Source organism: Arachis hypogaea, chromosome 1 (assembly GCF_003086295.3).
Source record: "Arachis hypogaea cultivar Tifrunner chromosome 1, arahy.Tifrunner.gnm2.J5K5, whole genome shotgun sequence".
Classification (NCBI taxonomy): Eukaryota; Viridiplantae; Streptophyta; class Magnoliopsida; order Fabales; family Fabaceae; genus Arachis; species Arachis hypogaea.
The window spans coordinates 1,550,366-1,561,714 of record NC_092036.1 but is presented as its reverse complement, the minus strand read 5'-3'; the positions used below and the strand labels follow the sequence as shown (position 1 = coordinate 1,561,714).

At 36.7% G+C, this 11,349-nt stretch overlaps 1 pseudogene; it reads left to right on the top strand.

Annotated features, from left to right (window-relative positions):
• Positions 1–3,808: 3,808 nt before the first annotated feature.
• On the top strand, positions 3,809–9,428 carry LOC112789565 (uncharacterized; annotated as a pseudogene).
• Positions 9,429–11,349: the final 1,921 nt, after the last annotated feature.

Genomic DNA, 11,349 nt, shown 5'->3' with positions numbered 1-11,349 from the left:
GGAGAGATTCTCTTTTTTAATTTTAAATTTGAATTTAAAATTACAAAAATTAAAATTTCAAGAAAGTGTGTACATGTGAAGCAAGCTTAAAAATAGGATAAAAAAACTTGACACGGTCATGAAATGTGAAGTGTAATGAAAATGATTTTATGTAGTAGTAATATGGTAATAAAGGTCATGATGAGTGAAGAGTATAAACATTGATATATTGATAGAAACTCAGAATAAATATAAGGGATGACATATTGAAATTCCACTGCTGGAACAACCTTCTTTTCAAGGTATGTTATAGGATATGGACTATATACTACTTAGGTGGTGTTGTATGTCGTTTACATTTTTTTAGTTGTCTACGGTATTTCTAACTTGATATGTTAAAGATTAATTCGTCACAAATTGGAGTTTCATTTAAGGATTTGTTGCTGGACAATGGATTGCTATATGCACAAAGCGGGATTCAAACTCTCCACACTTGCTTAAGTGGACGAGTGAGTTAACCACTCGATCAACTCAAATTAGTTTATATTGTATTCATTTTAATGTTATATCTGTATTATTAAATTATTCTATGATTTGATTTTAATCTGATTTTTGTTATCAGTTATATTACAAATTCGACCCAAATTAAAAAAAAAAGTTTTTGAGATAGTTTATATGTGTGAATATGAGTTAATCACTTTTTATATTAAATATGTACAATATAAAATAAGTTGCGAATAGAATTAGTCTTATATATATATATATATATATATATATATATATATATATATATATATATATATATAATATTATTTACATTGATTATAAATTATTTCTCTAACTCCTATTGAATATTTACAAATTATTTGAATATATATAAATTAATAATTAATATATATATATATATATATATATATATATATATATATATATATATATATATATATATATATATATATATATATAACATGTATTCGGCATTCAGTTTTTAAAAACATATATTATATTTTTAAATTATTTTACATATTTTTTAAATAATATATTGTATAATATATTAATATATTTAAACAATATATTTGAATTTGAAATATATTTAATATTTAAATTCAAAATATATTTGAATTTAAATGTATATCATATTTTAAATATTTTTAAATAGAATAAAGTGCTAAATTGATCCTCTTACGTTTAGGGGTGTAATCCTGTTTTAGTCCTTAAGGTTTAAATTATTCTATTTAAATCAAAAAAAATTTCATTTAGATTCAATGTAGTCCCACTTTAAGGTCAAAATTAAATAATTAACGAAATGTTCTACGTGATAACAGTAAGAACAAGCTCTATAAGCACAAAATCAACCGTCAATGAGAATGGATCCTCTCCAGTGGAAAAAAACTGGATAGTGTCCAGTGTTTAATCTCACCCTTCATTACTATCTCTCCTATTTAATTTTGGTCCCACTTATAGAATTAAAGATGAAAGATCACACTTTATTCTCTCAAGTGTTAAAAAAAATGGAGAGGATCCATTTTCACCGTTAATGCATCAATACATTTATTTATCATTCTCTATACAATTTAAAGAAATATTTTCTATAGAACTAAAGACAATGATAAATAAATGTATTAATGCATCCATTATTGATTTTGTACTATTGGAGCTTGTACTTGTTCTCTAGATTATCGACTTTGTTCTTGCACTGTTGTCACGTAGGACATTTCGTTAATTATTTAACTTTGACCTTAAGGTGGGATTACATTGAAGCTAAATAAAACTTTTTTGGATTCAAATAAGACACTTTAATTTAATCATTAAAGATCAAAACAGGATTATACCCAAACGTAAGGGATCAATTTAGTACTTTATCATTTTAAATAATATATTATATATAATATATTTAAAATGCTTATTTTTCATTAACTAAAAAGATTGCTAAATAATGATTTCATCTAACACTAACTAACTAATACATACTAAAAGCTTAAGAACTCAGCTACACATCCAATCAATTTTACATCCAAGTTATTTAGTTTACGTTGCGAAATTTTGTCTTCTTCTTCTTCTTCTTTCTCCTCCTCCTGTTGCTTCTTCTTCTTCTCCTTCTCATTTTTCTTCATTTTTTTCATTATCGTCATTGTCATCGTCACCACCACCATACCACCACATCCATCTCCCCCAAAGCTTCTAGAAGCCGCTGCAACAACAACATATTTGAGTCACTCCGAAATTGCAACAACGACAACAACATCATCTTCCTAGCTGAAGCTCCTACAACAACATCTTCTTCACTATTTCTCTCTTCAAATACGATGTTACCTCTTCTTTTACAGTTTCTCTCCCTCAAGTACGACAATGGTCTTACTCTTTGCCAGTGTTGTCTTGCTCATCCAATTCTCCTTCTTCGATTCTTCTCTCTCGTCGCCTATCTCTTTCTCTTTCCTTGTTATTTTGCTTCTCTCTCTCCTCAATGACGGCATCTACGGTGATGCTGCCCTCTCCTCCCGTCCTCCCTCACTCCCCAAAGCAACTACAACAACAATAAACAACATCTCAGTGACTCCCTCCCTCCTCCTCCCATAATAGACCTTACGCCTGCTCCTTTTCATCTCAGCCACGGCAATAATCAGCCATAATAATCCATAATATGCAATTCCTGAATTTCTCATTATGTGTTTTTTAATAATCTAATAAAAGTAGAATCCAAAGAGAAAGAATGATAAAAAAAAGAGTTGGAGAAAGAGCTCTGTACCGTTCTGGAGAGAGAGGAAGAGGGACTGTTTACTGCTGGCTTACTACAAGAGAGGAGAGTAAGGCGACAACGAGGGCGAATCTGAGAGGAAAGATCAAGAGATCTGTTGCGAGAGTGAAGAGGGTAAGGAACTGCGAGATCCACTTCTGACAACAATAGAAAGGCAGCGAACAAACAGCAATGGCAACAACGAGGTTCTGCCATTAAAGACAAAGAGAAAGTGGCGTGGGTTGATGAACAAATATTCTGTGTGTTGGAGAAGTGAAAGTGAGAATAGAGAAAGAAATAGAGCGGGAAATGGGGTATAAAAGTGCGAGACAGAAAAGATCGGAAGGCAGCAACCATGGATTCATAGTGAAAGTAAAAAGGATGAAACATAAGTTCTTTCTGGGAGGTTTGAGAGAAAAGAAAAGAGTTAGGGAAAATGAAGAAGCAGAAAAAAGGTGTAAGTAACTGAATTCATTTGATAGCTCAGCCAACTCTGTTAATAAAATAGATTTTTATTTGTAGTCAGATATTTTTATAATATTTTTTCAATATTAAATAAATGTATTTTTATTGTCAATAAAAGTAGAGGTTATTTTTGTCGGCATTCTCAAAGATACTGGTAATTTACTCTAAAAAAAATCAAATTATAGACCGCTACTCCAATTTAGTATTTGTTTGGGCGTCATTATCTTGATAAAAAAAGATTTTTTTAATTTTTTAGCGTGTTTGGCAAATTTCTAGTAGTAAAAGTAAAATCACTAGAAAAATAAAAAATATATTTTTTAAGAACCGGTAATTTACATCTTTTTTAAAAAATATTTTTCTTAAAAAAAAAGATGTTTTTCATATAATAAATAAATAAAAAATATTTTTATATTGTTATACCCAAACATAATTAATAGACAAAAAAATTTTTTTACATAAAATATCTAAACATAAAATAATTTTTATTTTTTCATTAGATCTTTTAAGAAGATAACTTAAAAAAAATATTTTTTTATAAATTAACCCAAACAATTATTATTTCAAAAAAAAAAAATTAAATTATAGACCGCTACTCCAATATAATATTGGGTTTAGGGTTTTTCATCGTTTGATTTCTTCACTTTCTTCTTCTTCCTTTCTTTCATCGTCTATTCCCATTTCACACAACATCCGAAATGGAAGAAAGTTCTGAAGGAACAGAGACCAGCAAAATCCGTAACATATGCATCCTTGCCCACGTGGACCACGGCAAGACCACCCTCGCCGACCACCTCATCGCTGCTGCAGGTGGCGCCCTCCTCCATCCAAAACTCGCCGGAAGAGTCCGCTTCATGGACTACCTCGACGAGGAGCAGCGCCGCGCCATCACCATGAAGTCCTCCTCCATCTGCCTCCGTTACGGCGACCACTCCATCAACCTCATCGACTCCCCCGGCCACATGGACTTCTGCAGCGAGGTTTCCACCGCCGCCCGCCTCAGCGACGGCGCACTCCTCCTCGTCGACGCTGTCGAAGGCGTCCACATCCAAACCCACGCCGTCCTCCGCCAGTGCTGGATCGAGCGCCTCTCCCCTTGCCTCGTCCTCAACAAGATCGACCGCCTCATCACGGAGCTTAAACTCACGCCGTCCGAGGCCTACGTCCGCTTATTGCGCATCGTTCAAGAAGTTAACGGCATCGTTAGCGCATTCCGTTCCGAGAAGTACCTATCTGACGTGGATTCCCTTCTTGCCACGTCAGGTATGAACCCTAACGAGATTGAGAATGAGGAAGCAGATGATGAAGCTGACGAGTTTCAACCGCAGAAAGGGAATGTGATATTCGCTTGCGCTTTAGACGGTTGGGGATTTGGAATCAATAAATTCGCTGAGATTTATGCTTCCAAGCTTGGTGCTAGTGTAAATGCGTTGTTGAAGGCTCTATGGGGACCTTGGCATTTTAATCCGAAGACGAAGATGATTGCTAAGAAGAAAGTTGGTGGTGGTGGAGACACTGGTAAGGGTAATGCGAAACCGATGTTTGTTCAGTTTGTGTTGGAACCACTGTGGCAGGTTTATGAGGGTGCGCTTAAGGGTGGTGATGAGGGTAAGGGTGTGGTTGAGAAGGTTGTTAGGTCCTTTAATTTGTCGGTGCCGGCGAGGGAGCTTCAGAATAAAGATCCCAAGGCTGTGCTTCAGGCGGTTATCAGCAGGTGGCTGCCGCTCGCGGATGCTGTGTTGTCGATGGTGGTTAGGTGTATGCCAGACCCTGCTGCAGCACAGACATACCGGATATCGCGATTGATGCCGAAGGTTGAGGTGGATAGTGAGGTTGGAGTTGATAGGAGTGTTTTGGAGGAAACAGAGCGTGTGAGGAAGTCTGTGGAGGTTTGTGATTTGAGGGAGGATGCTCCTTGTGTTGCTTTTGTGTCCAAGATGTTTGCGGTGCCGGTTAAAATGCTTCCTCCCCTGAGAGGGGAGAATGGGAATAGTTATGGCGGCGAAGGAGAAAGCGAGTCGGACGAGTGTTTCTTGGCATTTGCTAGGATATTTAGTGGGGTTTTGCATGCTGGTCAGAGAGTTTTCATTCTCTCTGCTTTGTATGATCCATTGAAAAGGGAATCAATGCAGAAACATGTGCAGGAAGCTGAATTGCAGACCTTGTATTTGATGATGGGCCAGGGATTGAAAGTAGTGACATCTGCCAAAGCAGGAAATGTTGTTGCCATTCGGGGCCTCGGCCAGCATATCCTGAAATCAGCTACTCTCAGTTCTAGCATGAATTGTTGGCCGTTTTCAAGTCTCGCATTCCAAGTTGCCCCGACGCTGAGAGTTGCAATTGAGCCGTCTGATCCAGCGGATGTGGGTGCACTGCTGAAAGGATTGAGGCTTTTGAATCGAGCAGATCCGTTTGTCGAGGTTACTGTTTCTGCAAGAGGAGAACATGTGCTCTCTGCAGCCGGGGAGGTTCACCTGGAGAGATGCATAAAGGATTTGAAGGAGAGGTTTGCAAAAGTAAGTTTGGAAGTATCACCGCCTCTTGTGTCCTACAAAGAGACCATTGAGGGAGAGGCATCCAAGATGCTGGAAAGTTTAAAAGCTTTTACTAAGAGCACAGATTATGTTGAGAAAACAACACCAAATGGTAGATGTGTTGTCCGTGTGCGTGTGATAAAACTTTTGCCTTCTCTTACAAAGGTGCTTGATGAAAGTCCTGATTTAGTTGGTGATGTTATTGGAATTAAGTCAGCGCAGACGATAAAAACATTGGATTGCCAGAGACCAAATGTTACTGAGAATGATAATCCGGCTGAGGTTCTAAGAAAACGCATTGTAGATGCAGTGGAGAGTGATGTGCTGAGCTGGAATGAGATTGATAATGATCATGCTGAGAGATGTAAATTGGAGTGGCTGAAACTTTTGAGGAGGATATGGGCTCTAGGACCTAGACAGATTGGTCCGAACATTCTCTTAACTCCTAATATTAAAGCAGAGGGTACGGATAACTCTGTTTTAGTACGGGGTTGTTCTCATGTGTCTGATAAGTTGGGCTTTGTGCCTGATTCTAGTGATGGAAATTCAGTTGCGGAGACATCTTCAAATGCAAGTCAAGCTTTGTACAAAGAAGCCGAGCGCCTTGAGAGTAGTGTCGTATCCGGGTTCGAACTGGCCACTGCCGCCGGACCCTTATGTGATGAACCTATGTGGGGTTTGGCATTTCTTGTTGAGGCGTGGATATCTCCGCTTATTGAACAGAACGATGAATCTGAAACACATCTACAATCAGAACAGTATGGGATCTTTGCAGGGCAGGTAATTGCCACTGTCAAGGATGCATGTAGAGCAGCCGTGCTTCAGAATAAACCCCGGCTTGTGGAAGCAATGTACTTCTGTGAATTGAATACACCTACTGAATGTTTGGGTCCAATGTATGCTGTACTTAACCGAAGACGGGCCCGAGTTCTGAAAGAAGAGATGCAGGAAGGTTCCCCTTTCTTCACTGTGCATGCATATGTTCCAGTTTCTGAGAGCTTTGGTTTTGCGGATGAGCTCCGCAAAGGGACTTCTGGTGCTGCAAGTGCGCTTCTTGTCCTTAGTCACTGGGAAGCACTTCCAGAGGATCCTTTCTTTGTACCCAGAACGGAAGAGGAAATTGAAGAGTTTGGAGATGGTTCTAGTGTTCTGCCAAATACAGCTAGAAAGTTAATTAACACAGTCAGACGGCGCAAGGGCCTTCCTGTGGAAGAAAAGGTTGTACAACATGGAACCAAGCAGAGGACGTTGGCTCGTAAAGTCTAATATATTTCATTACTGTTGTATCCATATCTGTGAGGTGAACTTGTAATTTTTTTTATACTTGAATGTTAGTGTAGCTCACACACTTCATACCCTGTGTTATTATTTTTTCAGGAAAAATTCTTTTCAGGCATGAGTTTGTTTTATTATTTTTTATAGAGCATCACAGAAGTATTGTTTCATAGTTCATTTCAATTCAATAGTATATTATTCACTTAGATGCTTCTAGATGTTGTATACAACTTGTTTTGCCTTACTAGAATGTGGCTCAGTTAATGTTATAAAGGTTTCCTTTGTTTGATTGAAAGTCCAGGAACAATTGAGAATACAAGTTTGTAAAAAGATATTATTTCTAAGAAGTTCTAGTAAATCAGATTTATGCCTTTGGAATTAATGGGTCCTCCATTCCTGGTCTCTTGAATTATAAACATTTTCCAATTACGAATTTTGCTTTCTAGGTTGTGTTAGGACTGTTAAACTTTATCTTGCTACTTCTAGGACTTAATTTGCTACTGAACATTGTTAAATATTGAAATTATATTGTTCTTCTAAATCTCTACTATTACTTATAAGAAGTGGGGAAAGGTACACCAGGGTAAACATTTCAACAACTTAAAATTCAATGCTTTTCTTTTATAAGATGTATATGGCACAATAAGAGAAAAAATTAATCAACCAAAGAAGAACAAGAATATAAGCTCCCTTTTTATCTTGATTTGGAATGTCAGCCAATGCTGCTTGTTGAGTACATTTTATTATTTTAACTGCGAGTGGTTTTTGCTGTACAGATTAGGGTGGATATTCATTATTCTTCTCTGCTCTCACAAAGCAGTTACTCTTTATGCTTGTGATTCATCTGATTGTTTCATTAGTTGATAAACCTCTTTTTCACCCTTTTAATTTAATAAACTGTGTGCGAAGCTGCATACCTTCCATTAATAGATATGGTAGAGGCTGTATTTCCGCTTCGGAGTGAATGTTATGGAAGCTGCTAACTGAAGTTGTTGAAATCAGTGATTTCAGCTCTATTGTGATATGGAGAGACTCATAGATGATCAGTTTGAACAGTTGAAAGCGCATGTTAATATTGTGATATACTAGCTGCAAGAGGTTCGATAAAACACAGAGAGAAAGGTAAAATCCAGTAGGAATCTTAAATAGCTTTTCTTCTTCTTTATATTAAAATTATCTTATCTGTATTTTAACATTATATATTTGAACCTCAATGTTGTAGCTTATATCATATACTTCCATTTGTGTTAAGCGTTACATAAATGGGAAAAAAATTTGTGGGCTTACAGTTTTTTGGAATTTTGGTCATACACATGCAAAAAGCAAACTACCAATAGAATAGTATTTTAAATATATATTGTTCCTGATGAATGTTCTCTGTACCTTATTTTATTTATACATTGTGTTTTAGATAGTTGTCTTCCTTTCTTTTTTTTTTTTCTTAGTAAAAGTTTAAAAAATGTGAAAGGGGTAGGGTTGGGTCGGGAGTCTTTTGAAATTGCTTGTTAGCCTGTTATCAGTATACTTTTATGACCTTCTCTTGTTTTTCCTTCTGCAGGAGAACTTTCTGTGTTTTCACTTGCAATCCTCATAAAATCGCTGCTTCCACTACCTGACAAATATGATAGCCTAACTGATAGAGATAAATGCTATCGCCAAAGATAAGGTTGCATTTTAATTTATGTTAATTCCTTCGTTTACATCTTTTAATGTATGTATGTGTGTGTGTGTGTGCGCGCACACACTGTGTGCACACTTTGGGGTTAGGCGAGGGTTTTGAATAGCTTTGTTCTAGTTCTTTTCTATATTGATGTATTAAGTATTTTTCCAGAGATATTCTTTTGACACCTCATTTCTTGTTAACTAATGTTCCTAAAAGTTTTACATAGACCACATCAAAATCAACCACTTTCTAAGTTTCTATTGAACTTGATTTTAATCTAAGTGTTATATAGCTTTACAAAAGGAATCCAATGATGTGCTCCCATGTAATTTGGTGAATTCTATACCTCTGGTTGTTTAAATGACTACATTATTAAATGAGATATCAATGCATACTGGATGATAGTCCAAAAATCTAATGATGACAACATTTTCTATTAAATTCCAGAGTCTCAGGATGTACACTTTGAGCCTTCATGCAAGCTTGGATGGATTGACATTTTTCAGGAAATCAATAATATCACCCGTACTGAAGGAACTTAAATCTACTGGAGAAGACAAGAATATGGAGAGAGCACAGGCAGGAAAAAGAAATACCTTGTATTATAATAGTTGCTTTGTTATATAAACTAATCCAAGAGAGATTCATTTCGAGCGGGAATGTAATTGTGAAATTGGTTTTTCGGATTCTCGTGTGGTATCTGTCTTATTTATTTATGATGGTAGAGGAAGGATACTAAATCTGTGAAAATTGTTTGATATATGTGAAAATTCTTTTGATATATGCAAAAATTGTTTTAGATGCCAATATATGTCAAAACGACGTTGCATAAGCTTTTATTGGACCCTAAAAATAACAGGGTAGTTTTTTGTCGGTCTCTGGCATAGTTTTTTTGTCGGTCTCCACCCAGCCCCCACCATCGTCGAAGTAGCAGCCCCCACTCTATTCAGTATTCACTGCCCGTCTCAGCTCAGTTTCTCTTCATTGCGTGCCTGTTGTGCGCCGTCGCTGCTTCTCTCCTCTGCAGTGCGTCATTTACGCTTCCCTGCTCCCTGTCGTTTCTGGCTGTCACCTCTTCTCTGCTCCCCGCCAGTCTTGCCGTCGCTGCCTCTTTGCTCCGCATCGTGTCTCGTCGTCGTTGCTTCTCTGCTTTGCGCCCTGTCTCGTGCTCGCTGGTTCTCTGCCCCTCGTCGTGTCTTGCTCTTGCTGCTGGGTGGTCTCTGCTCCTCGCGTGTCTCTTCTCCTTTCTGGATTCGAGTGACTCAACCTCTGCTTAGGTAACTCAAGTGTCTCTTCTCCTCTGATTTTAATTGATTTGGTTTCTGTTATGATTTTAATATGATATAATGCTGCTCTATTTTGCTATGAAACTAATTACTATATTGCTAAGGTTAGTTATTACAACATTTACTTCTTCATGTTCCCTGGAAATGCATTTTGTGTGAGTTGTTATTTTGCTATCATTGATTCAAGATAGAAACATATTGACACAATTCTGCATTGGATTTCTATATGGCGTTCCTTTGCTACATACACTAGGTTGATTGGCTTGGAGGCCTCTACCCATGTGCCATTATTTAGTTTAAAGTTTATGTTGCAAATCAATTGCATGAAGTGCAGATTTTCAATCTATTTGAACTGTCCATGCAAAGATGTGGATAATGCATCAAGGTGTTTTGGTAATTGAGATAGATAGCAAGAACCGTGGGATTTCTGAGGGGCAGTATTCATCCATCTTAACGAGTCTGATTTTATAGTGGTTCGTTGGCATCTTATAATTCTATGATTTCTTGCATCAAGTTTTTTTCCTCCTTCATATGATTTCGTTGGCTTATGCTTATGATTCTTATGTTGGATGCATGTTTTGGATTAGAGACTTTATTGACTTGGAGAAATTCCCATATGGTGGAGTTGATCTCTTCATTCATGTCCCTCATTCTCAACTTGGTATGTTATTCTTTTTTATCTTTGATTTTTGGGAATAGTTGTGGCAAATAATCATCTGAATTTAGATGCAATAAAAATTAAAGGTGTGCTAATATTTCGGTTGGTTAAATTGGTTCAAATCTTGTGTTCCAAAAAAAGAAAAAGCTCAAACTAGACTAGTTTCATATTAATTAAACTAGAAAACTTGTTTGTTGTTGTTTCTTTTGGTGGTGTTTTGATAAATTTTGAGTATATACCCATTTTGGTCCTCAAAGAATTTCAAACAAGACATTTTAGTCCCCAATTAAAATTAATTATTCGATTGGTCTCTAACAATTAATTCCATCAGTCACTTAGGTTCTTGGCTCTGTCAACTCTAACGGAAGACAAAATGGTCTCTGAAAACTCTAACATGGGACAAAATAATCCCTGACAACTCTAACAAAGGACAAAATGATCCCTGACCCCTTTATTCGAAAACGACACTGTTCTTCCCCAATTTTTATCATATCTCGCATAACCCTAACATTCATACTCTCCTTCTTCACCTTCATAGTCTTCTTTTCCATCTTTTCCTTCCTCCTCTTTAGCTCCAAGATTAAGCCATGGTGTAATTGTCAAACGTATCGCACCTACCTCAACATGTCATGGACCACACACTTTCTAAATCTTTGTGATTGATACATCCACCTCCTCTGTACTTCACCCACCAAAAGCATCCACTTCCACGTCTTTGATAACATCACCTCCAACCCCGACAACCTCCACGACATCCT